Genomic DNA, 14,863 nt, shown 5'->3' with positions numbered 1-14,863 from the left:
GGCAAGTTCCTCACTCCCACCCATCTCTTAAAGAGTCAAGAGCCATGCACAGGTACAATGTAATGTACATGACAGCTGCACTACCTAGTTTACAATGTAAACCAGGGTTGGCTCCAGTGGTCATGCTGTGCTGCTCTGAGTCCCCATTTGGGAGGCAAGGTGGAATATAAGTGAATAAATTGAACAGAAATGATAGAGCAGTGGTTCTCAATCTGGGGGTCAGAACCCCTTTGGGGGTTGAGCGACCCTTTCACAGGGGTCGCCTAAGACTCTCTGCATCAGTGTTCTCCATCTGTAAAATGCATAAATGTTGGGGTTGGGGGTCACCACAACATGAGGAACTGTATTAAAGGGTCGCGGCATTAGGAAGGTTGAGAACCACTGTGATAGAGGTAAGCAGCTGCCAGTAATCCAAGTGAGAACTGGTACATTTGTTTGTTTGTTTGTTTGTTTGTTTGTTTGTTTGTTTGTTTGTTTGTTTGTTTGTTTGTTTATTAAACTTTTAGACCACCCTCCCCCGAAGGGCTCAGGGCGGTGAACAATAATCATAAAACTATAAAACCACAATTTGATGTACAAATAAAACAGATATACTGAAAAACAGACTAGCTCAGATGACGACAGTTTCCCACCCCCTTTCTGTACCCATGGGAGGCCTAGATGTTGTAGGGATCTACTAATCAATCCAGCTGGCCAAACACCTGGCAGAACAGGTCCGTTTTACAGGCCCTGTGGAAACTTTGTAAGTCCCGCAGAGCCCTGGTCTCTTTTGGAGCCTCTTCCACCACATAGGGGCCAGGGCTGTAAAAGCCCTGGCTCTCGTTATGGCCCGCCGGATATCTTTCGGGCCAGGGACCTCCAGTAGGTTCTCCTCCAAGGAGCAGAGAGACCTGATGGGGCAATACGGGGAGATGCGGTCCCTCAGGTATGTAGGTTCAAGGCCACTAATGGCCTTGATGGTTAGAAGGTTATGCACTGCACTAAAACAATCATGCAAGATGCTTCTTAAATATTTACTTTGAGACCTCACGAGTGCCATTTCCTAATGAAGGTCTCACAACAACCACTTATGGCTCATTAGGCAGCATGTTATTTATCAGTAATGTTAAATTATATATTTTCACTTATGCAAATAGGCTGTCTTATGCTGGCTGTTTGTTGGCCTCTTGCCCTGAATTTTGACATAGCTTGGCTCTTTTAACTGTAGAAAGCTGCAGATCTCTGCAGTAGTCTGTTTGGGGCATATGTAGACTAAAGACCTTTACAGAGAATTCCCTGCTACCCATAGTTCCTTGTGCCATACTGACTTCCAGGCTGGACGGTTGTAAAGTTCCACACATGGAGATATATGTTTGAAAAGTTCTTGGAAACTTTGAATAAGGTCGAAATGGGGCTACCGATCTACTGACCAGGACAATTCATTGTAAATTTGTTATGCCACTCCGAATCCAACTCCATGGACTTCTAGGTCTGTTCTGAGACCCACTCAGGATACTGGTTTTGACCTTGACAGTTTTGACAGTTTTGACTGTTTGGCACTAAGTTGTCTGAAGGATCATCTTCTCCAATGTCACCCATCAGCACATTTCAAGTCAGCTGGATAGGCAATACTGCCGTCAGCAGCTTGATGAGCGACCAGGAGCTTCTCACTGGTGGTACTGGGACTTTGGAACTCCCTGCTCCAGGATGTAAATCTAGACCCACCTTTTTAAAGTGTTAGAAGTTGTGTAAAAGGGGGAGAGAGCAGTATGTGTTTGTTATCTCTTGTTCTTGGCTTTTATCCACTTCGTAACATTTGAGCTTTAAGGAAGGATGCTAAACATAATTTTGCTTGATGTGGTTTTGTTTTGTAAGTGTTTTTATTCATTGCAGTATTATCAGTTGTTTCCCTGCTCTCAGTTTCTTCTCTCCTGATGTTTTACTTGCCTTCAGGCTTCTGGTGTTGTTTTTTTAAAAAAACTGGTTCTTATAAAGATTTTATTGTAACTCTCATTGGTGGATTTTCTGAAATATAGGACATAAGCAGTTGAATAAAGAAGCTAGTTTATGTAGCTTGCTACAGTATTTCCTGAGCAAAAAATTTCAAAAATAGGGGGTGGGAGAGAGACTCTTTTAAAATACTGATCAGAACAATGAGGCTGTTTTGTTTTCTTGCATAAAAGTTAAATAAGTTGCTGTTGGCTTTAGCCAAAACTTTGGTCCAAATGGTGACTGTTGTGATCTCTCCAATACATGGTGTTACCACTGTTTCTGTGTCAGAAACTAGTTGTGCAGACATTAACTCACTTGTCTAGTTTTATGCAGCTAGTAAATTCCAGGTTTGGATCCTTCAGGTTTGGGATCCTTCAGTTTTGAGTAAAAGCAGAACAAAAATTCTCAAGCAGGCTTGCAAAAGCCATTTCTAAAATGTTTTTTTAAAAAATCTACTGAGAACAATAAACCATCTTTGTATCACATGGATGTCAAAGGAGAATGTGCAAAAGAACCATAGCTATCTTCAGGAGTCTTTGCAGAGCCACAGGCTGTCCGTTGCACCTGTTCACAGAGGCTGGCTGGGCCACTTCCTGTCATTCCCAGCTGCAGAGAACGGCCAGGAAATTAGACAGTGACTCATTGAAGATTCACTCAACAGGGCAGATTTGCTGTGTGGTCAGATGCCGCAAAACGGATCCTGCACTTCAGTGCTTTCTAGTGGGCCTTTGTTAGTGACCACTGTGGCCAGTAGTGCTAGGTGGGCGGCATCCCTTGATACTTGCAGGAAAGCTCTTCAGCACAGGTCTGGCTTCCCATAAAATGTAAGATGCTTCAAAAATCAACTGTAGTGAGGTAATGTCACCAAAGGTAACATTTTCCCACGATTGTTTACATTCACATGAATAAATACCTTTTCTGAATTCTAATTTTTAAGCACATAAACAATCCAGGTGAGAATACATGCAGAGCCAATTTTTCTCCCTACTGAGATAGGGGATGCATGTGTGTTTCTACTTTACCTTTCTAATTATCCCAGAACTCCAGGAAGCTCAGCCATAGAATTAAATCTTAGTTGCAGTATGTCCTATCCATTAGAACAGCTGTGCACATTTTCATGACGATTTTGGATCCCTCCTGAGAAAGCAATGAGCAATGGGGGATGATGTTCAGAATCTTTCCTTTTCAAAACATGGACTTTGGGGTCAAAATGAAGATGCCATCTGAGTGATTCTTCAAGCATCAAGTGGTGAATCATTACAAAGCAATAACTGGACAATGCTGCCGGTGTCTTTGTGAGATAAGATGAGAGAAAGGGTGAGGTCTAGATCAAGGACAGGATGAAATGCATCATGCAAACTGTCTTAGAAGGAGCCTGCAGGGTGACAAGCTGTTCTGGAGAAGGTTGTAACTTCACTTCCTGTTTGGGAGTGGATCAAGGAACTGGCAGTCTGTAAGCACCCTGTTGTCTACACTATAGTCAAGTCTATGTAGAACTTCATGGAAAAAACCTCCCACTCTCTAGCAAACAAAAAGTGCTTTCCAAGACTTAAAGGGGGCAATAGACACAGGTCGTTTCCCCACTCACCTTTCGTTGCGCAGTAGTTGCGGCAAATAAACCGGGGGCCTGCTGCATTCCCCACTACCTGAGCGGCAGCATCGCAGTGCCCCTGACTCTGCTGCTCTCTGTCCTCCTCAGCGCGCGTCATTTTGACCCCTGGATGGTCGAGCAACATTTCTGAAAACCCCGCAACAACCATGGGGGAGAGCAAGGCAGTGGGGGAGCCGGGGGTCACTGTGGGTTTGAATTTCCCGCTACACATGGTGACGTGGACCAATCAGGCACTGCAGGGTGTGCGCAATGCGCACACAGCATTTCCTTCCGCCATTTTTTAAACCAGGAAATCAGTCTGCATGTCGCTTCGAGCGCACGCGGACACAGCGCATTTTCATAGTTCATTCAGAACATTCATTCAGTTCAGTTCATTCAGAACTTTCATCTCATGAACATTCATCTCATTCATCTCAGAACATTCATCTTATGAAATGGAGGATAAAGGAAAGTGGGCACTTCCGAGTTCCGCAAATTTTCGCGCCGCAGCACGACAGCCAATCAGAAACCAATTTTTTCAAAAAAGGAAAAAAGGCATTGGTTCAATTTGCGATGACAACTGTGCGTGTCGACGTTTCGTCAACGATTTCAGGTTTTTTTATTTACCAAGTTCCGCCTACAAACCCGCGCTCCAGCCAATCGGGTCAGAGAAGCGCCCTGCCGATGACCACGGAACATGCAGTTGTGGAGAATGCTGCATGTCATGAAGCTCGCAGCTGCTGCGAGGTTGACTACAGGGACAAGCTGCGGTGGGGAGTCAGACCTTGCGCTCAAAAGCACCGATTCAAAGGAGTGCGGTTTGGCTCCACGTTATTTTTTAAAGTGGGGAAACGACCACAGTTGCAGATACTGATGCTCTACAACTGAACCAGCACAAGGGCTTTTGGTATCTTAGCAGACCTATGATTTTGGTGGGTCCTGCCTCTCTACATTGAGAAAAACAAGAAGTCAGAATGAATTGTTCTTTTATTTGCTTGACATTTGAAATGAACAGTGCAAAATTAAAGTTATTTACACTGATTAAATAAAGCTTTTCATTAGCCCTACATTGTTTTACAAGTATAATATTTGATATTTTCATCTCACACACACAGAACTCACTGCTGAGTTCGCTTGTATGGTCACATTGGCTGTGCTGCCTGTAACAGATGCAGAGTTCACTTCTTGATCTTCCTTGGCCAACCGCACTTTCTTCCCGGAAACCTTCAGCTGCCCTCCCTGCCTTGATTTCAGGAGAAAAGCTTTGGTACAGCCAGCTGCCTGCGTTGAATCATTTAGCTTCTTCCCCTGGGAGCTGGCATTGTGACAGATCACAATACTAACCTTGTCATTCATATTAAGTTGCCAGGTAGGCAGCATTTGCAGGATCAAAGTTGAGCAAACAGAATCTTCATAGGTCGAGGGCTTGACACCAGCAATCAAGTCTGACTAGCACATATATCTTCTTGCAACAAAGGTTGAAGTTGGGTCATGTGCCCTTAGCTGCAGTGCTCTCCTAGGATAGAAATGAACATCTGGAGCATCTTTTTCAGCCAAGAGATACTTGACTGTAACTCAGAGAGCTCTCCTGGCTCCATGATACCCATGAGAGAAGATGCAGCTGCAAGGCAAGGTGCCTTTGAGGGAAGCAGCAACAGCAGCTCTGACCATGTGCTTATGACGGTGTTGAAGGATATATGCAGAGGTGGGATCCAGCAGGTTCTCACAGGTTCTCGAGAGTAGGTTACTAATTATTTGTGTGTGCCAAGAGGGGGTTACTAATTGATGATTTTGCCACGTGATTTTTGCCTTAGTTACGCCCCTCCTCTCAGTAGCATGCAGAACTTGAAGCAGTCTGGCAGGAGGTGCACCTGCGTGCATTAGTTTCCCGCCCAAGGACCAGCGCAGCGGCTGCATCCTTGCCACAGCCCTGCCCAGGAATGCCCCGCCCCCAGAATGCCCGGCCATGCTCCCATCGTGCCCCGCCCAGCCCCATTGGCGCTATGCCACAGTTTGAATCCCACCCCCATGATAACCTGTTACTAAAATTTTTGGATCCCACCACTGAGCTAGGCTAGTTATATTACCAAAGATGTTATGTCTGAGAAAAAACAGGGGGGTATCAAAGAAGAGAAAAGTGGTAGTGGCAGATGAGGCATAGGAACACAGGAGCGTCACGGATAACATTCAAGCAGTCCTGCATCAGTAAGAAGATGTTAAGAGCCAGCCTGTGGTGGCTACAATGCTAGAATGAGATTGAAGTAACCCAGGTTTGAATCTCTACCCTGCTGATGGGTGGCCTTTGGTCAGTCACTGTCTTTCAGGCTAACATTCCTAACAAGATGGTGGTGGTTGTGAGGATAAAATGGAGAGACCAATGTTGTAAGTCACCTCGGTTCCCCACTAGGGGGTGGAAGTGGGATATGAAAATGTAAATGAATAGTTTGAATTCATGTTCAGCTGTAATAGTTGAATTTGGTTTGGGCTCATTAAGGACTTGGAGTGTTTAGCTATCTACAAAGAATAATGGTCCTTCTTTGCAGGTTTATGTACACCCTTCAGATTCATCTTCACTAATAGGACATAAGTCAGGAGAATTAACAATTCTCCTGTTCTTTTGTTGTTCTTTTGATTGGACCTTGTTGTCTTCTGTGCTCCATGATGGAATGTCACACATCTTGTCCTGGGAAACAGGTCTGGCAAAGTGGGTTCTGATTCTCAAAAGCTTAAGCCCTAATAAATTTGCCTGCTTCAAAAGTGCTGTGAGATTCTTTGATATTCTGGCCCCAGTAACTATGCAACAATCATAGATCAGGCTGCATCTGGGAAGGAAAGCCATGCTTGTCTTGAAGAACAGCTTCAATATCCTTCAGAGACTTCATGCAAACCTCTTGTTTGTGAGCTGATCCCAACTGGAGCACCTTTCTCTCTGCCTGCCCTTTGCATTTTGACAGCCTTTCACGTGGGGGGAGCAGAACAGAGCTTGTGCCGAAGTACAAGCAGCTGATGATGACAGGTGGCTTCTTTCCACCCTAGCTGACTGCAAAATTCTTCCACGCACCACATGCAATTAGAGCAAATCCCTTGCAAATGTTGGTATTTGATGACCTTTGTGTAAGGGCAGATAGATGGCATCTGCTCCTGTTTCTATTCATGGATTTTGATTTAATTAATCTTCTAAGAATGGAGGTGGACAGAAGAGGAACTATGGCAAAATTAGGCTTGGATCCTGGTTCAACCCATGCATGCCTGCTAAGCCACAGGCTTCCACTTTCCAGTGCAGATCAGTGGGTAGAGTAGACAATGCCCCCTTTTTATTTCTCATGGAAGGGCTGATTTCCATGTCCCAAACTCACTGACGGACACAGACATATTAGAAAGCATCCATTCCTGGAAGGATGTTCTGGAGCCTCATATAGATTCAGCCTGTCTCCTTGGCCGGTAGTCAGTTTGGCTGAAATGGCACATTGCAAGACTTAAAGCAAAGGCAAACCACAATGCAATGGCAAGCCAAGCTTCCTGCAAGGTTATCAGTTGAGTCAGAAACCCAATAGAATAACTGCTTTTCACACAAGTTCACCAAGAGAATATGCTTTATTTTGCTAGGCCACATATATCTCCTTCACAGAAATATTGCACCTTCCTCTTTTATATATTGGTAAGAATGTCTCCTTTCTTCTTCATTCTTTCTAGCCTTGACAACTAGACATAAGAACAGTTTTTTCCCGAATGCCATCACTCTGTTAAACAAATAATTCCCTCGATAATGTTAAACTATTTATTATATACTTATTATATAATTACTGCACTACTTTTTTCATCATTCCTATTACCCATCTCCTCCCACTTATGACTGTATGACTATAGCCTGTGCTGACATTTTATTTTATTTTATTTTATTTTATGATTTTACATTTTATGTTTTCATTACTACTGATTGTTTCCTGATTGCTTACTAGACCTATATGACAATCATTAAGTGCTGTACCTTATGATTAAGTGCTGTACCTTATGATTCTTGACAAATGTATTTTTCTTTTATGTACACTGAGAGCATATGCACCGGAGACAAATTCCTTGTGTGTCCAATCACACTTGGCCAATAAAGATTCTATTCTATTCTATTCTATTCTATGTTTATCCCACTCTTCTTCCAAGAAGCACTATTTCCCTTCTCCCATGTTATCCCCACAGTAAAGCCTTGAGAGAGTGACAGACTCAAAGTCACCTAGCAAGTGAATTTTGTGGCAGAAAGGAGATTTGAACCAATCCCTTCCCAGTGCTAGTTGAATATTCTAACCACTACATGTCCCTTGCTCTCCTTGTAAATAGCAAGGTAGAAATTCACCTTCAGCACTTAACTGAGCTCAGAATTGGGTGGGAAAGGGGACTCATTCCCCCTCGCCCCCGTCTGAACTAAGAATTGGTTTTCAGAGCAGCTAGAGGCCTCTTTATTCCTGAAAGCAACATGCATCTTTTAGTATCTAAATGCCTTTCCTTATTCCCAGCCCCCTCCAGCAGCAGCATGCGCTAGGCTGGAAATAAAGTCTTGGAGATGAACCTTGCACAGAAGGTGAGTTTCATTAGGCTGCTTTTATGTCTCTGGGTCTCTGGAGGCCCAAAGCAAATTGCCAGAGCACTTGAGTGGCTGAGTTGTCATAATGGCCTCTCTTTTCTCCCCCCCCCCCCCACTCCCCCTCAGACAGAAGCATTTCTGGCTCTTGGAGGAATTGGAGATTGCAGCTCAATCTCCTTGCCTGACACTGTGCCCTAGGAAAAAATGAATTTTCATGAGTGGAGCAATAAAGTTAGGGGCCAGTGGGGAAATTCAGGTATGGCTCCATACAGGAGTGGAGGCATGATTCTTTCTAGCCTTGACCTGAGCTATGTCAGCAGACTTTCCCCACTCTGCACCCATCAACATTTCTCTTTCTCTAAGGAGCTCCTGCTGGGAAAGGGCTCCCAACTGCAATTCTTTGTTTTTTTTCTTATAGGACCGAATAGCAGACATTTGCATGGCAAGAAGTCATTGGATGTACCTTAAAGTCAAAAGGTGTGTATGTATGAAGCAGCCTTACACTGACTCAGATGCTGGGTCACTCATGGAATAAAAACATAATATAAACAGAGATTTGCTCCTGACCCAGCTGACCCCAGCCACCCTCTCAACTGTGTCCCTATTTGCAGCATGTCTACTTTGCCTTGTAGAACTCCATGGACCCAAGGCAAATTGAGTCAGTTCCTATCTGGAAAGCCTCCATAGACAAACCAGCACAACGGACTGGGAAAGGAAAGTGGCCCTGGAGTAAGCCAAGTAGTCCCTGCTGTGCTACAAGCCAATTATTCAAGGCTGTCCTGCTCAGTGGGGCCACCCATCGGCATTTGCCCATCTGTTGGGTTCTCCCCACTGGCAGCAATGCAGGAAGAGACCGCTGATGAGCTAACAACAGCTCTAATGGCTGATGAAAGGTCTGAACCAAGTGACCCTGGAGGTTTCTGGGCCACAGTTCTGTTTGCTCCAGACCACCAGAGGCCCTGTAGGGAAGTGGCCCTCTGGGAAATTTCCCTGAAAGTTAAGTGGCCAGTTACCCTGAAGAACATGCAGTGCGGTTGCAAATACATTTCCCCAAGATAGCCCTGAATCCATAGCTGAGCTGTCTGCATGTGATTCCACACTTGTATAAAGTCCTTGGCTCTATCCACACAGCACTGGATATTGTACCATTGTTGTGCTCTAGTAATAATTCCTAACTGCTTTTCTTGTGAAGCCAAGACAGTCTAAGAGACTGAATAATTTCTAAAGTGTGGTGATAATGCATTATCCAAAGACATGTCAGTGCAGCTGTAATATGAGGAAACGTTTTTTCAAAGGTGACCATGTTGCCACCAGAACACAGGAAATGGCTTTCCACGAGGTGATGACAATAGCTTGCACGATCTTCCCCACTGCAAAGGAGAGGCAGTGGCTCAGCAGTCAAACATCAAAGACAAATTACATGGGAAATCCACCTACTTGAAGCTGATCTAGGTTGCAGCTGGTTAGATAGCAAGGGATATCCGGGACTCCAGGACCTGGAGAGCCAGTGTCAAAGTAAATAGTCCTGAACAGGATGAAACAAAGGTCTCTCTGTATCAGGGGCACAGCAAAGGGAAACTGCGCCCGGGGCACACGTGTGCCCTGCGCCCCTGCCACAGCACTGCCCGCCCCCACCCCGGAACGCCCCAGCCATGCTTCCACCACTGCTCCGACCGGGTTGTCATGCGCCTCCCACCCCGGTTGGCACTACACTACTGCTCTCTGTCCATATGCAGCATTCTGAGGAACAGCAAAATCTTTCCATATTGTTTAAGGTGACAACTGGCCTAGTTTAAGTTTTAATGGAACAGAGTAGCAAGCCATCCTAAAGCGGAATAACACCTTTTAAATTCCATTGAAATCAACAGGCAGCGACTCTCTTAAGATAGCCCCATGAATGTTGTCTTTTTGCAGATACAGAACAGACATTCTTGCCCTTGCCCAGCCTCCATCACTAACTGTCAAATGCAGCTTGCTTAGCTCATATTAATTCATGTGGCCTTCCCATGCAACTACCACTGATGTATTCCTGGCCAAGTTCAAAGCACTGTAGTGTGCATGATAAATTATTTGACTGAGCCAAACAGGATCACCAAACAGATTACAAAAGGAGGAAGCCAAACAGTCCAAACTGAATAAATGGGAAATCAGATGGAAACATCTGAGTCAGGATCGAAACTGCCTTCTCCCAACACCTCTGTTCTTATCTCAGTTGCAAAAGCTCTCAAGCAACAGCACAACTTAACTTTTCTATTGTAAGCCTGAAGCCAGAACCAACATATGAAAGAGAAAAAAAAGAAAGAAACTGCATTAAGGGACTCAGTTTCTTGACAGTGTCAAAGAATGTTAAAATCAGTGATGTAAAAATGCTGATACGAGCAGGCAGGAAGAAGAGCTTGGATTTATATCCCCCTTTCTCTCCTGTAAGGAGACTCAAAGGGACTTACAATCTCCTCCCCGCCCCCCAAACACCCTGTGAGGTGGGGGGGGGGCTAAGGGAGCTCTGAAGAACTGTGACTAGCCCAAGGTCACCCAGCTGGCATGTGTTGGAGCGCACAAGCTAATCTAGTTCACCAGATAAGCCTCCACAGCTCAAGTGTCAGAGTGGGGAATCAAACCTGGTTTCCAGATTAGATTGCACCTGCTCTTAGCCGCTATATCATGCTGGCTGTCACTCTAAGGGTCTCACTCTAAGTCCAGATCATATCTGGGTGAAAGGGAATGTCGTTTCTTTTTCCTGGCAACTTAGCTGGCTTGGTGTCAAGCAAATATTGAAGAAGAGAGTATCCTAGACACTCAACACGGCAACCAGCTAGTTCCAGAAGGTGGAGACACTCAGATCAGAGCTCCTGATGAGGACCTCAGTAGATGAGCAAGTGTATCATTTGCTGTAAAGTTTATATTACTAGTTTGATTGCTTGTATCACTCTTATCATATATTAAAAGAACTTTGCAATGAAACTGCTTTGAACATAGGAAAGGCAGCGTACCGCACTCAAATCATCGTCAAGAAAAAGGATAGCTCCCCCTGGTGAGGTTCTCAGCACATGGCACAAGAAAGTTTGTTTCCTCTGAAGTGCTGTGGCTGGCAATCTGCAGGGAAATAATTTTGGGCATCAGAATTTAAAACTGGGCTCTCCCTTTCTACCTCTAGCCTACTTTGCCATTTAGATACATTTAATCTCCCATTCTGAAACCATAAATGAATAGTTGTGTTTATACCATCACAAAAAAGGTTAAAACATGCTATTATGTGTATCTTTAATGAAACTCAAAAAAGTGTAGATGCTCAAGCACCTCCTTCCTAAAACTGTGAGGGTCCTGCAGACTGTGTGTCCTGTTTTTACATTTTTCTACAGAAGTAGATATATTTGAGGATTTCTTAAATGCTAAACGTAATTGACACACTAGGTTCCCAATACAGCAAAATTGCTGTTCTGGGAAATGGTATTCAGAAATAAAATTATTGTAGCCTTTGGTTTGTGGGAGTGGGGTGAACAGCAATAATAATCAGCCTTTATAGTACTGTTCAGTACTTTGCATACATCATGGTTGTAATCCTTAAACCAGCCCTGTAAAGTAGACAAATATTCTCCCATAATTCACATATGAGGCGGAATGACCTGCCTGCTTAAAGCCACCTGTTGAATCCATGAAAGACATTTATCCAACAGAAAGTTCCATGGAGTTTAGTGAGACTGAGCCTCATCAGCATGTACAGAAAAGCAGTTCTGAGATCTTAACTTGGGATTTCCCAATTGACATCTCAGTTTCCTCACTGCTATGCTCTAGCAGACTTTGAAGCCAGGGCAGTGGTGTACATAATACTATTGTCTTATGTTAAAAATAACATCGACTGTACTTCCCTTCTTTAACCAGAATCGTTGTGGCTGGAAACATAAGCACATGGCGGACATGACTAATGCTTTCCTTGACCACTGATGAGTATGTGCTCGATCTTTCTTTCTAAAACCTTTTCTTCTGCCATTTTAAGGAGTCTTGAAGATGGATATCACAGGAGTGCTTCCTTTGGTTGCCAGGTTGCTCCTAGAGAGCCATAAAAGATTTTAGTCACTCACCAAGGAAAAAAGAGTATCTCAGCATCAGTAACTTGACTGCATCACAGTGCCATACGCTGAGGTATAAACTGTAGGAATAAATTATAGATTTTTGGCAACAACTATATAAGCATCATACTTTTAAATGCCACCATTTCTAGCTTGGTGTAAAGCCCAATGAATTGTGAAAGCTTTTGTTAAGTATTGAGATGTACAATGTGATTATAGACATCATAACATACATGGTTGTTGATAATCTGATATAACTGAACTGGCACCTCATCTTCTGGAAGTTAGGCTCTGGCTGAGGACGTTTGGCTTTCTCAAGACTTTATCGAGCATTAGTGTTAGCTGATGGTTTTCTCACTCTCGCTTTTAGCTAGTATTCTCCTGCATTAATGCTCTTCCTATTTTGTTTCTTGTTTGCTATATTGTACATTTTAGACACAATATTTTTCACTGTGGTCTGCTTTAATGTCTTTTTAAGTATTGCCAGTAGAATGTCAGTTTTGAGGGAAACCATACATTATAGTGAGGAGAAAATTATTTTAAGATGATTTTTCAGCTTGGTTTATGTGGATTCTACTGTGGCACTACTCAAAGCTTATAGGTAAAATGAGTAGTGTCATTTAAGTAAGTTTTGAGGCAAATTGTAAATGTTTTCACTAAATAATATTTACACAGAAAAAGAGGAATCTACAGGCTTCAGAAAAACTTCATACATTGCAAAGTTATTTGAAGCAGGCACTGCCCCTTCTAGAAGTAAAGTCATAGTCACCAACTATGATCAGAAAAGCAGCAAAACCAGGCCACCCACAAATGAAGATAAGATTTGCTTTATACTCGGATGAAGACTGAGACAGATTCTGCATGGGCCAAAAACAGTGGTGTGAAAACAATGTAAAATGGCTTAAAACAGTGTTAAAGGGTTTATACCATTTTCATACTGCTGTTTTTGGCCCATGTGGAATCTGCCTGTGAATGTGTAGGAAGCTGAGAGCAGCTGAGAATCAATTTACTGCTTATTTATTGAAACATTTACATCCTATCTTTCTCCATGGGCCAGCAGTCATATCTAGAAGAGGATCATAATAATTTATTATTAATATCAATTGATATTGATCATAATTAATATTATGATTATTCATTACATCTGAAAGATAATATAATATTTGATATTAGGAGAATCACAATATTTCATAGTGAAGAATCCTATGAAACCCCGAAGTCTGAGTTCTCTGCAATAGTTAGTCCAATGAACAATCTCATTTTAATGCTCAAGATATCGGAAAAAGAAAACTTCTGACCACTAGATGGCTCTGTGCACTTACAATGCCTACCATTTGTAGACATGATTTCAAGTTGGGTGAAAGGTGAGGTAGGGTTCTTTCCAGGTATTCAGTTTTTCCAGGGGCGGGGGAGTTGTTATGGGAATTGTCATTATATTTATTGTCACAGCAGAGTTAATGCTGCGTCCACTAGGAAGCAAGCAAAAGGCACTCTGCGCATGCACGTAAGCAATAGATGTGACAGTACTGACATCAGAATTTGACCATTATACCCTTCCAAAAAAAGGGGGGGGGGAGGATGCTCACTGTTAGAAATACAATTTCAACAGATCTATTCAGTTTGCTGCCAAAGGCCAGTTTACAAAGGCACAACATTCCCTTTTAAATTCATCCTTTTGTGCTTTGCAATGAATCCCTTGGGGATGGGGCGGTCTACAAATCTAAACAATAAATAAATAAAATAAATAAATGTTTAGAGAGTGGTAACTTGCACAAGTTCATCCTGTGCATGCTTGGGGGCGGGGGGGGGGGCTGTCAAGTCACATCTGATTTACAAAGATTCATCCTGGGGTTTTCTAAGCAAGATACCTCCAGAGGTGGATTGCCATTGTCTGCCTCCACATGACAACTCTAGGATTCCTTGGGGGTCTCCCATCCAAATGCTCACCAGGGTGGACCCTGCATAGCTTGTGCACGCCTACTCAGAAGAAGAGGAGAGGAAATGGTGATGGTTAGAATGTCAGACTAGTATCTAGTAGACCCAAGTTCAAAATCCCCAGACCAATCACTTTGTCACAGTTTAACCAACTTCACAAGTTGGACCCCTTCCGAAAATGCAGCATACAGCAATGCACTTTCAATCCACTTTCACAATTGTTTGCAAGTGGATTTTGCTATTCTGCACAGTAAAATCCAGCTGCAAAGTGCATTGAAAGTGCATTGAAAGTGCATTGTTCTGCATGTGCAGAAGGGGTCTCGTTTTGAGGATAAAAACCGAGGAGGAGGATGGAAGTCGTCCTCAGCTCCTTGGAGAAACGGTTGGATGAAATAATACTATATCTATAAGTAAAGCAGCCATACTTTAACAAACTTAAGGCAAGAGCCTCTTTGGTTTCACTTTCTCCGAACAGTCCATGTAAATAACGCGAACCAGACACCACATCTGGTTTCTGCAAGACTATAGAGTGGAACATGCAGATCCCGTCTGAAGAGTCTTTGTAGCCGAGGCCCCGCCCCGTCTGTGTCTGCCTGACAGGTCCGTTTCCAAACACTTCAGGTTCTCTATCCACAGTGAGGGTCAAATCATGCAAAGAGATCCTAATCGAGGAGCCATACAGATAAAAGGTGGGTTCCCTTTCGGGAGAAAAACTGGTCAAGA

Source organism: Sphaerodactylus townsendi, linkage group LG13 (genome assembly GCF_021028975.2).
Source record: "Sphaerodactylus townsendi isolate TG3544 linkage group LG13, MPM_Stown_v2.3, whole genome shotgun sequence".
Taxonomy (NCBI): Eukaryota; Metazoa; Chordata; class Lepidosauria; order Squamata; family Sphaerodactylidae; genus Sphaerodactylus; species Sphaerodactylus townsendi.
This window is presented reverse-complemented; position numbering follows the sequence as displayed.